Source organism: Hyperolius riggenbachi, chromosome 5 (genome assembly GCF_040937935.1).
Source record: "Hyperolius riggenbachi isolate aHypRig1 chromosome 5, aHypRig1.pri, whole genome shotgun sequence".
Lineage (NCBI taxonomy): Eukaryota > Metazoa > Chordata > Amphibia > Anura > Hyperoliidae > Hyperolius > Hyperolius riggenbachi.
The window spans coordinates 131,263,937-131,278,612 of NC_090650.1; the positions used below are offsets into that span (position 1 = coordinate 131,263,937).

The 14,676-nt window shown below is 42.5% G+C and overlaps 1 protein-coding gene across 3 annotated transcripts in view; it reads right to left on the reverse strand.

The window, feature by feature from the left end:
- The window catches only part of DNAJC13 (DnaJ heat shock protein family (Hsp40) member C13), a 295,032-nt gene that overhangs the window by 1,808 nt on the left and 278,548 nt on the right, over nucleotides 1-14,676 (reverse strand). The gene's annotated exons all lie outside the window — the stretch shown is intronic.

A 14,676-nucleotide genomic window follows, 5' to 3' on the forward strand; every position in this document is an offset into this window, starting at 1 on the left:
GACAGGTTTGAGAAACGCTGCCCTACACAATGAAGACTGAAAGTGGCCATATTCATGGTGTATAGACTAACCAAAATGAGATCTTGCAACTATGAACTGGAATGTAAATGATTGTTCGACAACAAATGATGCACTAATAAAAACCTGATAAGCACTCGCTGAATATGTTATCAATTAGTAGTATGTTTATTTCCCACAGAGCAATCAGATTGTTCCATGTATGACTAATTTAAAACTGCAGTCATAAAATGACCAATCTAAAGCTAGCGGCTGCAGTTACATCAATATGCCATCAGATTTCTGCTAAAATCGAATGGAATATTGAGTGGTGCATAGCACTATCCAGGTAAACCATTGGTATCAGTTACATATTGATTCAACTTTAAAGCTCTGTACACACACCAGACCGCGGTCATCGGTAAACGAGCAATTCCCAAAGGTTATTGGTTAGTGAATGATGTTGGTGCACATTTGAATTCACCTATTGCACAGCGACAGTCTGCCGATCGGATCTTTACTAACTTTACTGGAACAGAGACCCAGAAGTATTACATTCGCTATGTGTAAGTGCTTTGAATGGATCAATAATGTATTGATCTTCGGTATGAGCAAATAACAGTGATTATCAGCCGAACTGATTTGCCAGGACAGATTGCTCTATGTAGATGATAATCACTGTGTTTTACCATCGTTTAGACACTATTTTCTTTAAAGGATTCTTGGCTGACCCATCATTTATGTTTCGTTTCCAATGACCACAGCCTGGCATGTGTATGGCGCTTAAAGCCCAATTACTGCAATTATTTTGTCCTCAGTCTATATCTTTGAACAACTCTGAAACCCTATGTCGGCTGAGGCAGCCGATAATGACAGCCTCAACCAATAATACAGCGTGTGTACAGCAGCCCCCGATGAGCAACTGCCGCTAAGCTAGTGATCAGCCAGGTGGATCAACTCAGCCATGCAATGGCCAGCTGTGTTTTGCACGTCACTTGCCCCCCCCCCCCCCCCACCAGGTAACATTGCATGTCTGCTCTGTCCACCCTCCGCCTACCCGCATAGCAACAGAACATGTCATCAGCTGTACAGCTGACTCAACTGCAGTACTTCATCGGCCCAGCAATGTTGCCCAAGGGATCGCGTTCCGGTCCCCATCAGGTGACATCCATCAATAGTGTGTAAGGACCTTTAGTGCTCATCATTGAGCAACCTGTAGAATAGCAGACTGCTGCTCACCCTCCCTCTGCTATATTCTACCTTTCCGCAAAGCCTCATGAAAGAGGGTGTGGCCTGGACTGCTACACTCCACAGCAGTGCAAGGAGAAGCTTGGCAGCCCAATTCATTGCAATAGGCCAGCTCATATCGTTATAAAGACCAAATACATATATTCTTTTAAAAGAAACAAGTTTGTAGAATAGAGCTTTAATGAGTTTGAATGTTCTCCCTGTGTCTGTGTGGGTTTCCCCCGGGCACTCCAATTTCCTTCCACATCCCTAAAACATACAGGTAAGTTAATTGGCTTCCCCCTAAATTGGCCCTAGACAATGATACATACACTACATGATACATAGACATATGACTACAGTAGGGATTAGACTGTGAGCCCCACTGAGTGACATTTAAGTGACAAGACAATATACTCTGTACAGCACTGCGGAAGATGCCAGCACTATATAAATACTAAATAATAATAATCTGCTTTATGAGGGGGTAAAGTACAACTCGCTTCTCTTATGTTACTGCACTACATTTTTATGAATCTGATGATGTCTGTCATTACAGCTATGAACCAAGAAACCCACAGTGTGGATTAAACAGAAGACAACATTATTCAAACCAAAATAAATCACCTTTAAAAAGCTACGTCCAATATACCATAGGCCTCAACAACTGAAACCCCCCTTGCAGTCTGGATAGCACAGCAATACAAGAAAAAGTGCAGTAGCTCCTCCTCTAGAGCCTGGTTTTAATGGTTTGTGTTGATGTACTTCCAGACACAAATTTTTACAGATAAAATAGAATTGTTAGCTGCAGGAGCTTCGTTTGATATTCTGGAGGCAACATTTGGGCAAGTTACTTATTCATCTATTAGGTGGTATATTTAGAAATGTGCCTTGAGTTAGGTTTTAACAAAAGTATGACACCTATTTCACCCTGTAACTATAATAATCAAGGAGATAATATGCCTCAGCTTACCTTTATGTATTGTACTTTCTAATAAAGAGACTCTGTAACAAAATGTTCAGCCTTATTTCTTCAATCCTATAAGTTCCTATACATGTTCTAATGTGGTCTGTTTTACTGCAGCCTTTCCTAGTTGCACAGTGGCTGTATTATCTGTTATATAATCTAATCTTCATTCCTCTGACGGCTTTGTCGGGCTCAGGCACTCAGGCAAGAATGTGCTGCTCTGCTTGAGATACGATAGAAACTATACACACCCTCTCCACGCCCCCTGCAGGCTCTGTGTGAGTCACAGACTGAGCTACTCTCAGCCTATCACAAGCTGGTTAGAAGCCATGTCTTGTTTGTAAACATTGCCTAAAACTGGCAATGACAAACCAGGATTGCAGCAGGGAGTGGCAGAAACAGCACAGAGGGGCCCAGAACATAATGAATAGAATGGTATGCTTTTTATTGTAAGAATTTTAGAGTACAGATTCTCTTTAAACAAGTGGAAAAATGACATACATAAAAGGATGCAGAAATATAGGAAGGCAGCATTACTTGAAGACAGCACAAGATGCAGGAAGGCAGCGAATGCAACAAGCGGAGTAGCAGAAGATGGTCTACCTGGTGTTACAGAGCTACACAGCAATTAGCAAGCTGCTTGGAAGAAAGCATCTAAAGCCCACTTCTGAGGTGAAGGGGGCTGCTACCAGTAAGAAGGGAAGGAGAGACACCTGAAGGAAGAAAAGAAACATGAAAAGCCAGGGAAAAGAAGTAGGAAAAGATTACAATAAGCATAAGGGTTTCCAGTGACCATTGGCCTTCTACCAACACAGTCAGCTAATGAAAGCACATATTGTGTAGTCTAGTGAACAGCTTTTTTGAACATGTTATTCTACAAATACACCATCGCTGGAGTTTGGGGTGGCAGTTTTCAATACACATTTTACTGCTCTGGCTCCAAGAAATGTGAGATGGAGCAAATGTGTCTGTTAATCTGTGCCTCCTCCCTACATCCTCACAGAGACTCCACCCTATAGGGAAGGATCCAGCCCAAGGGGAAGCCAAAGCTGTCCCAGAAGCTACAAGCAGCAGCACAGCATCTGAACAATATACAAAGCTCCAATTATTTCTGATGAGTCTACTCATAAATGTGATGATCAGTGGATTTCTATAACAATGCTGTTATCTCTACACAGATAATGGCAGACTTGCTGTTAACCACATTTATAAAAGTGAGGATAAGCAGCTCCCCAAACACTAGCTGCCACTTCCTGTTTCCACCCCTGTCCACATTAACGTCTGCATTTGCTGAATTCTACATATAACATCAGCCTGATTGACACTTTAGAAATTACCACTTTAAAAGTGGAAAACATGGTCAGCTTAAATGCAGCAAAATCAATAACAAGAGTTATTTCTAACATTCAATGTTTAAATAGACAATCCATGAGTGCAGTGGAAGTCAAAGATGGCAACTTTTTTAGTGCATGGTCTGTTCACTACTTTAAATTTGGGACCCATCCAAGAGACTTAGGCCTCGTTCACATGCAGATTGGCATGTGAATGGAATGCCCGCGATTGCGCGCCTTCTGTGCTGCAGTGCGTTGCTAAACTAATTCACTACAGTGAATGGGTCAGCACTGATTCTTGCTGAAAAATGTGTACAGCAGTGCGATAGCGTATCACACTGCTGCACAGCACATGTAGTCTGACCATCAGACTGTGCAGTCTATGCACTTCTGATGTTCCTGCGTATCGCACACTATACGCAATGCCGAAATACGTACAGCAACGCGTATGTGAACGAGGCCTCAGATCTTCACTTTAGAATACGGATAGTCAATGTATAAAATCAGAATGCCCCTTAAAAAAAAAAAGGCAATCTGATGGCTATGAAAGAAGTGGTAAGCAATCTGACAGCTGGTTTGTTATACAGAACCCACATTGTATTTTCAGGTAAACCTGGACGTAGTGCATCAATTACAAACTACAATGCATACTAGATCTAAACAATATGTGCTCCAATACAACATGTTGCACAAACAACGCCAATGCCCTATTAAGTAAAGGAGCGGGTTTATACAGCTAGACAGGTGCAGATGCTTAAAAGGGGTTCTTTCTCTTCTTCCACTCAGACTTTCCTCCGATAAAACAAATATGTCACCTACTTTTTTTTTTCTTTTTTTTTATTTATTCTCTAAGTTCTAGTTAAGCCTCTATTTTTCAAATCCATATTACAGTAAATTTGCAAGAAAGCAAACCTGAACTGAAAATAAACTTATGAGATTTTTTTTCCAATTAAAGGGCTGAATGTCTAAAACTAAATTCTAAACAGCAGCCATGCCAATTTGAAATAAAACCTGCTTCATTCAGCTGTAAAACAAATAATAGCTATTTGAATGTTTCAGTCCTGTCCTGTTATCAGCAGCTGTTTTCCTCAACCAAATACAAGTTGTTTGACTTCTGTTAACTTTTCGGGACAACAGTTGTTGCATTTCACTTCTATTTGAATGCCTTATTTGCACAGAATAAAGCACTGGTTTATGGACCCATTCAATATAAAAAGTACATCAGTGGAGTTCTTTGTAGAACTGGTATTATATGTACCCATGTTTATCGCATCATGTCATGTCAGTTCAGATGCACTTTAACTAGCACAAATTGTTCTGCACTGCAAGGCTTTATTTTTTGCAATAAATATATTTTAAATACCAGGCTAACGGAGTCATACCTAGTTCTCTAGTTCCTTGTTGTTAGCAGAGTGGGTGGTTCTTTTCTAACATCGAGCAAATTGGCTGACCTCACCTATCTCTAATGCTGAAAAAGATTAACTCTTTGTGGCCAGCACTGCAACTTAGTCTCGCTTTCCTACCCAGTTACTCAGTGTGTAGTAAAACCTTTAAGCCTCCTGATAGCCTGCTAAAGGAATTAATTCGGAAGGTGTGGGAAATGTTTAATGAATAGAGAGGTAACACTACTCAGCAGTAGTGCTACAGTGCTGGCAACTAGATATAGTCAATAAAACGCTAATAATTACAAGCTGACATATATTATGTTAGTTTTGTGCAAAATGTGTGCACCTTAGAAAAGAACCAATCAAAATCATCAACAACTGCATTTAACTGGTCCCGTTCCAAGCCACAAAAATGTATACTGAATTAACATAAGCATTACAAAATCTCTGAATGATTAGCATCTCATTGACTATTCCTACTGACAACAGAGACAGACCCTCAGAAGGGGGTGGAAATTGGTGGAATCAAGTGATCTGTGCACACAGGTGGGATTATCTCATGTGGGTGATTGATGGGGTAAAGAGAGGAGTTTGGATAGTTCTTACTCCAGTAAAATTGCACTCTCAACTCAGCAGGAAATTGAGGTAGAGAAGTCAGCCAGGTATTTTAAATATATGTATTGCAAAAAATACAGATGTGCAATGTACAAAACTTTATGCACTGCTACTTAATACATATTTACTATCTCATGCAGGTCTGGATTTACTTCACAGGAGCCTATAGGTACAGGTGTCCTGGCACCCTAGACTTTGCCATCCATGAACCTACAAACCCCTGCCAAACTGCACTGCAAGTGTGCTGGCTGTCCCAGCAGTCACTTCTCCCTTGCCTGTCATAGGTAGGGACAAGTGTCCCTTAGTATAACGTAGCCAGAGGTACCCTCAGTATTAAGTAGCTAGTGGTGCCCCCAACTGAAGGGAGATCTCGTCAGTGAAATGCCGAGAGCTAGGTGAGTAACTCTGCATTGGAAGGGAGGTACTGGGGCAGGAAGTAAGCCGCCTTTCCATCATCAGGCGCCTGTAGGCTCTCACTGCACTGGCTACCAGTAGAATGGAGAATACTCTTCAAGATTGGACTGCTGACATTCAAATCCCTGCACAATCTGGGCCCTGGATACATGAAGAACTTGCTGAAGCTGCACCACACCTCTCACAACCTCAGATCAGCTAGTTCTATAAACTTGGTCACTTCCAGAGTGCACCTCAAAAAATCTGGAGATAGAGCCTTCTGTCATGCTGCCCCTACTCTTTGGAACTCCCTGCCACACCCAGTAAAGACAGCACCATCCCTGGAGCTATTGAAATCCAGACTGAAAAGCCACCTGTTTAGCCTGGCATTTCCGGACTTATAAAATTCTTCCTCTGTACCACAATGGTCTGAGCCATGCTTATGCGCTTTGAGTCCTATGGGAGAAAAGTGCTCTACAAATGTTAGTTGTTGTTGTTGTTGTAGGCACGTGCATACAGTGCCTTATGGTAAAACCGGCCCTGATCTCATGCATTAAAAACATGGGAGGCTGAATTAGGGCTTGAAGGGTTGTTGTTCTCTGAAGTAGCTTTTGTGCCACTTTAATCACAGCAACACAGACAGAAAAACAGCAGATATGCCTTTAAAGTGAACCTCCGGACTAAAAATCGACTCAGCAGCACTGAAAAGGCTTAGTGTTTCTTTAACAGTTTCACAGCATCAGAACTTTGTTTCTCTTATACAAGCCTCATTTTTAGCTGCACAGAAGAAAACTGCCCGGGCTTTTTTCCCCTGATGCTGTGCAAAGCATGATAGGATTTCTGATGTTGTTCTTTTTCTGCTGTTTTGGTGCAATTTTTTTTTTTTTTACATTTTGAATTTGACATTTGAAGCCTAGCGCCAGCAGCTGGGAGGGGTGATCAGGACACAGGACAGTTGGAACTTTGTCTCCTGCTCCTTGTCACCTCCTTTCAACCAAAAAGATGGCTGCCCCCATGACAAAGATGGCAGCCCCCATGAATCACAAACATTTGCCTGTTCTTTTAAAACAGGGTGGGTAAGAGATTATATTACCTATCTATTCTAATTAACATAACTAATGTAACTTGATGACAGTATGTTTGTTTAGGCGGAAGTTCCCCTTTAAGCATAAAAAAAAGATACCTCAGCAGAGGGAGGCCTCTGAATAATCCAGAGGCTTCTCGGGTCCTCCTGGTGCCCACTGTTATAGCAATGGGTTGCTCTGAACATATTTGACAAGAGCTTGCTGAGTATGTTATCAATGTCACGCTCCTATTCATGTCTGCATATGTCCAGTAGCACAAAGCATGTAGGAAAAAGCAATGCACAAGTGGCTTTGTGCTACTGCGCATGCGCAGACCGTACTTGTGCAGGCACAGATTGGCCATGCTCATACACAGATGGGAGTGCGACCACGGAAGATAAAGAGTGTCCCGACCAGCAGCAGAGGGCTTGCAGAAGGTCTGGGAAACCTGTGGAGAATACATAAGCTTCCCACTACCTAGGTAAGCATTTTTTTTCATTTTTTGTTTCCTCACAGGTTTGTTTGAACAATGTACAGACAAATTGAGAAGTGAGTCTTCTGGTGTAAAAATTGTGCTGGTCAGTGGTAGTTGCAGCAGTGTACTTCTCAGTACTGCACAGTCACAGTGCAAAGTGCAAATATGGCTGCATTGGGTACACATTTACTGTATTTACATAAAAAATAGTGGACCTGATTTACTGAGGTATCTCCAGAGATTTCTAGGAATCTCCAGAGGGGATATTAGTGACGTGGCAAACCTGGATAGTAATTTTTTTTTTATTGTCTATTGTGTGTTAAAGAGAGTCTGAAGCGAGAATAAATCTCGCTTCAGACCTCATATATAGCAGGGGCATGTGTGCCCCTGCTAAAACGCCGCTATCCCGCGGCTTAACGGGGGTCCCTTCACCCCCAAATCCCCTCCGTAAAGCGGGGGAGCGCTTCCGCATTGGGGCAGGGCTAACAGCCTCAGCCCTGCCCCACGCGCGTCTGTCAGACGCGCATCTCCGCCTCTCCCCCGCCCCTCTCAGTCTTCCTTCACTGAGAGGGGCGGGGGAGAGGCTGCGATGCACGTCTGATAGACGCGACTGGAGGCAGGGCTGCAGCCGTTAGCCCTGCCTCCAGGAAACAAAATTTACGACCAAGACTACGTCCAAGTCTTGCGGGGGAGGGTTTGGGGGTAAAGGGACCCCCGTTTAGCGGCGCGATAGCAGCGGTTTAGCAGGGGCACACATGCCCCTGCTAACTTTGAGCTCTGAAACGAGATTTATTCTCGCTTCAGAGTCTCTTTAAAGAAAACCTGTAACGAAAAACACCTCCCCTGGGGGGTACTCACTTCGGGTGGGGGAAGCCTCCGGATCCTATTAAGGCTTCCCCCGTCCTGCTCGGTCCCACGGCGGCGGCGATAAAGCTCCCCGAACAGCGGGGATGTAAATATTTACCTTCCCGGCTCCAGTGCAGGGGCAGTATCGGCTCTTCCCTCGAAGATAGGCGGAAATAGCCGATCGCTGTCGGGCCGCTCTACTGTGCAGGGACAAGTCTCCTGCACAGTAGAGCCGACCCGACAGAGATCGGCTATTTTTGGCTATTTCCGTGCGGAGAGCCACAATAGCGTCCCCGCTGGAGCCAGGAAAGGTAAATAAATTAGCGCTTATCAGCACTTGTCAGGCTTGTCGAGGGAGGATTACGGGAAACTTTGGTGGAGCAAGCGCTGGACTGCCTGCAGCTACAGGGGAGGGGGAAGCCTCATTGGGACTTTGAGGCTTCCCCCTCCCGAGGAGAGTACCCCCCAGGGGAACGATTTGTTACAGGTTCTCTTTAAAAGATTGTTTAAATGTTTTTTTGCACTGCTGTCTACCCCTACTGCATGGAGTGCCGGGTTTACCTTGCCTACCTGTTCATGTGAAAAAGGATTGCAGCCCTGACATGGGTCATATGGGTCACATTTGTGTCTAATCACAAGTTGTAATTTGATCTCTCCCCTGTGTCACATGACTGCGATGGCAGATAAGGTCATTTAAAAGCACAAGCTGTTAACAATATGCCTGTTTCCATGAATCAGGAAGTAGAAACAGTGCAGTACTTGGATCAGCTGTAAAAAAGAAATGTTTTTTGTTAGGTTATTATGCTGTTGCGTATCTTTTAGAGAAGAAAGGATGTTCTGAGTTTAGGCCCGCTTTAACATAAGCTGGATAATTAAGTAAGTTACACTAGACCTTTTTTTTATCTGTTTGTAAAAAAATCTTTATGTTTCTCTGGCTCGAAATATAGTAAGGAGGCCAATTACACTGCAGCAGGAACTGTTATTTCTAGGTAAGCAATACTTCTTACTGCCAGTTTTTCAGGAAATATTTGCTTCTACCAGTAAGGAGAGTATGTCTGAGAGAAGAGATTGGTAACAGAACCCCTTTACAGCACAAGGGGATGCTCATTGCACAGACCTTGCAAACGCACATGCTGTTACAACATTGCAAATAACCACAATTAATATAAGCAAGAAACAGTTTTAAAACAATATCTGTGGACAGTTATTTTATTCAAAAAAGTGTTTAGTAAAACATTCAGTAAACCATATCTTGCAGGTATTACATTTTACATTAGTGGTTTACGGTGTAGTATGCTCAGACATTTTAAGCAGAGCTCTAACTGCAGCTCTTACCCAATCACTTGTGACTCTGTGAAACATATTTATAAGACAGGATATTGACAACCAAGGGTGAAATATACATTAGGGCTGGGAGCCACTAGAAATTGCAAAAATCATCTCAAAACTGCTATGCTACTAAAATCAGATGGATTTCCATAGCAATTTTAGGGAATGCGATTTTGGGCTCTACATTGCCTGCATCAAATTGCTCCAATAATGCTGCAGGCATCACGATTGTTATTTAGGCAAATCCCAGTAGCAACATCATTGCCATGGGCTTTCATTAGCCTAGCGCTTTGGGAATCACTAGTGATTTCTCGAAAGCTCAAATCACAGCCCCAGGCTTTACAGTTAATGTAATCTTCATTGTACCCCACATAGGAGTGGTGAATGAACAGGTGAATAATTTACCCCCTGTTCACTACAAAATGGACTCTATTCATAAACCCCCCTCCCATCGGCATAACAACCATGGCTTTTTTTCAAGTCCAAAACTCTGGACACCTTCACCTACAGTGGCCTGTCTCCAGCATCACAACCATGGCCTGAAAGGCGGCGGATGAGTTGTGTGCATGCCACATCAATGCAGGTGGGTGTGGCCACAGAGCTTCGGACTTCTTTTATGAGGCTTCTTTGATGGGTTTGGGGTTAAGGAATAATGTCCATTTTCCAGTGAACAGGGCAAGTTGTTTACTTGTTCAATCGCCGACCCCATGTTCGGGATTCAATGAGAATTAAATTAACTATCATGTATACTTCACTTCAGGTCTGCTTTAATACTGTCTGTATTCATTCAAAGCTTGCAAGATATTTATTTAAATAAAAAAAACCCACTCATCCATGCAGAATTTTTTCAGCTTTGTGAATGTTTGAGGGGATTCTTGCATGCACAGCCAACTTCACACAACCCTTCCAGCATCTCGACAGAATTAAGGTCCAGGTTTTGACTTGGCCATTTCACAACATTCCTCCTTATTTAGCCATAACTTAGTGGATTTACTGGAGGAATGTGTGGTATAGTGATGCTGCATGTTCTACTTCTAGTTTTCGTCAGCAATCAGACCTGAACCCAAGCCAAATACCGTAATACTTTCAATCCAAAAACATAAATGTAATTGAAGAAAAAGCAGAGATTAATTTTTTTTTCTGTTAATAGAAAATTGTATTCGATGCGAGTGAGATGCGAGTTCTAATGTATTTCCCAGTTGCAAAAAAATGCCTATAAATAGAACAAGTGTGATCCCTGCCTTTATTTTTTCAAAGACGGTCTTACATTATCCCCAATTATAGTGTTGTGATTTTGTGAAAGTACGGTAAGCTGCAGAGGCTCTGCTGCAAACAAGCAGTTCTAAACAACAGCATTTACATCACCATGCTTTACAGTTGGTATCATGTCCTAATATAATGCCTTGTTTTACCAAATATCATCTGGTAAATTGGCCAATTAATATTTGTTGACTCATGTCTCCAAAGTATATAACTACAATTGCTTAGATGTTCATGAGCAAACTAGTCTTCCCCTATTGTTCTTTCTTTGACAGCAATTGTTGGCTTTTGGCACACCTCAGGTGTACTCATAATTTATGCAGTCACTTTCTAGTTGTAGAGTCGAGCAGTTACACAAACACAACCAATTTAATTGTTTTTAATAGTTTTAAAATTAGTTTAAATAAAATAAAGTAACTAGTATTTCTGTGCAGGTTGATCTTTTTTCTCAGGTCATGGTATATCGAAAAGGAGAAGGGACCGTGAGCTCTGTGTAAAAAGTTAAGGCGCATGTAGCAGAACGCAATGGACGTTAAGGTAAGTGCCTGTTTTTAATATTGGGAGGTTGGAGCGGATGGCTCCCCCCGGCGCTGGCCACGCTTGGGGGGGGTCGCCTGCGCCACCCAGCCTCCCCCTCCGGGGTGCAGCTGCGGTTCCCAGGCGGTGAGAGTGCCTGGGACCCCGCGGTCACCCGGTTGTATGGGGGCATTGGGAAGCCTCCCCGTGGCGCTCCTGGATAGTGCTGATGTGACATGAACTAATTCCCGCAGGGCGACCACTTTGCGGTATTCGTTTTTTGACCCTGCATAGTTTGGCGTGCGAAAGCAAATGCATATTTGCATGAGCATTGCCTTATGATTAGCCAATTGAGCCAGATTTGCAGAGCCAGACTTGCTAGGGTTAAAACTTGTTGTTAGAGCACGCATACATTTTCCTCAGGTAAGCATGTCCTAATATAATGCCTTGTTTTACCAAATATCATCTGGTAAATTGGCCAAATAATATTTGTTGACTCATGTCTCCAAGGTATATAACTACAATTGCTTAGATGTTCATGAGAAAACTAGTCTTCCCCTATTGTTCTTTCTTTGACAGCAATTGTTGGCTTTTGGCACACCTCAGATGTACTCATAATTTATGCAGTCACTTTCTAGTTGTAGAGTCGAGCAGTTACACAAACACAACCAATTTAATTGTTTTTAATAATTTTAAAATTAGTTTAAATAAAATAAAGTAACTAGTATTTCTGTGCAGGTTGATTTTTTTTTTTCAGGTCATGGTATATCGAAAAGGAGAAGGGACCGTGAGCTCTGTGTAAAAATGCAATATGGACTTACATGGGGCTTCCTCCAGCCCACCGGAACCTGCAAGGTCCCCCGGGATCCTCCTGGATCCAGGCCCGTGTCCTGCTGGCGTCTCCGTCATTCGGCGACTTCAACATGAAGTCGCATATGCACGTCTCCGCCACGTACTTTACGCGTCATCACGCTGGCCAGCATGAGAGTCCTGCACATGCACGGTTCAGTCTTTGAGAACCGCGCATAAGCAGGACTCTCATGCCGGCCGGCGTGATGAAGTGTAGTGTACGTGGCGGGGACACGCACGCTCAACTTCAGGCTGAAATTACTGAATAACAGAGCCACTAGTGGGACCGGGAGAGGAGCCCAGGGGACCTCGTGGGCTGGAGGAGGCCCGAGGTAAAACCTTATTGCATTTTTACGGACAGCTCAGGGTCAGAAGAACTTAACGTTAATCCCTAACTAAATATGATATTGTAATCAACTTTGAAAACTGTTTTCCCCTTATTATTTGCTTACAATTATTGTTAGGTTTCTGCTATTAAAAACACTGTAACCCTGGACAATAATAGATCTTTTTACAGATGCTGTTGTGTTAAGAATGAAAAGTGTGTTTTCTTAGGCATCCTTTGTGTTTAGAAAGAAAACCCTTTTGTCCTTGCAGGTGTAATGTAAATATTCTGTTCTCTCCAGTCAGGCAAGTCAGCCAGCTGGTTATACATAGTGTTTAACACATCTGCAGCTGAACTTTTAAAACACAAAAACATTATTTAAAGGTTTCAATTATAAATGTTATTCTTATAAAATATTCACTTCAATATCACTTCATTGAACTCTCCTTTAACTGGACAACTTTTTGTAGTATTATGGATGCACATGTTCAATAGTCTCAATAAGAGAGCAAAACTTAAGGTGCCCATACATCTAGTGATTATGGGCAGATTCGACCAACAGACAAATCTCTCTCTGATCGAATCTGAGTAGAGAGAGAGATCTATCGACTCATATACCGCAGGCTGATTCCCAATCGATTTCAGCATGAAATCTCGTAAGAATTGTCCGAGTTCGCCACATCCATCCAACGGTCACCAAGTCGAGAGATGTATGACCTCCTTAAGATTTTAACAAGACAGCTTGTACTCTGGGGCTGACCCTGATGTAGAACGCTACAATGGAATTCTTTGATTCTTAGAGGCAGGTTTATCCAAAACAGTGGCGGCAGAGTATAACAAACATGCTGCAAAAGTGGTGTACGCCCCGATTAGGACATTTTAATTGGCTTCTGTGAACTACTCCGCCATTTTGGACATTTTTTGCTCCAATTTGTCGTGACCCTTTTTATAAATCTGCCCCTTAGAGCCTTCCTATAACATCTTATATTCAGCTCTCAGGATGAACTCTTTATGTCTGCCTACATTGGGCAAGTTGGTAGTTGTAGATCATCTTCTGAGCTTTGAAATGATTGATATCCAATTTAAAATGCTTTCTAGACTCAGGGGCATCTTAAATCTATCTGAGGCCTGAGAGAGCTTTTTCAGTCTAGCCATGGTCATCCCACAAACTACACTAAGAAAATCAAACAATGTCACAAGATTAATGTGAACGGTTTCTACAAGATAATCTTCAGTGATGTTCTAATCACCTAATCCGGTGCACTCAATTCAAATTTAGACATTTATGGAATAATTACACAACGGACTACAAAATGTACATAATGCATATCTGATACATTATATCCAGGGGTGTAATTAGGCGCCCCCGCAGAGATCTGTCATAGTATCCAGCCATCTCAGGGTGGGGTGGGGGTGTTCCTGTATGAAATGCAGAGCAGCAGTGGAGTGTTATACAATACTTGGTCCTGGTGGCTTCAGTGTAGATGCACTGTACAGCCAATCACCATGCAGCTTCAGTCACTGTATGTCATGTGACAGGGATGGAAGCTGCATGGTGATTGGTTGTACAACGCTTGTACAACAAAGAGAATGAAGAGGTCCTTGTCCTGCCGCCAGAAGCCGGTAATGTATAAGACTCTGCATTATGTACAGGAGCAGGCCCCTTAGCGCCCCCCGTGATGGAAGGGGTCATGGGGCTAATTGTTATGCTCCTGATTATATCAGCATCATCAGTATTGGTGACAAATATCAAATATATGTACACAGAAATATGTTGAAAAGGTCTAGATGTCCACAGGGCCTAAATGCTTTTTACACAACTGTATTTTGGTAAATATATACATCAATTCAATATTTTCAGTCAGGTGTGCCAATTTTCATATTTATATTGTGGCATATTCACTTAAACAAAAATGTAATAAATTAAAAAAACACATGACTTGCCAATATAACTGTAGTTAAAAAAACCCAGTGGAAAATCTGTACTACTATTACAGTTGCTGGTCTTTAAAGTGCTGACACACCCCTTCATCTAGAGCATACATGTCAAACTCTGGCCCACAGGTCTTATCTGGTCTGCAGAGCCATCAAATTTGG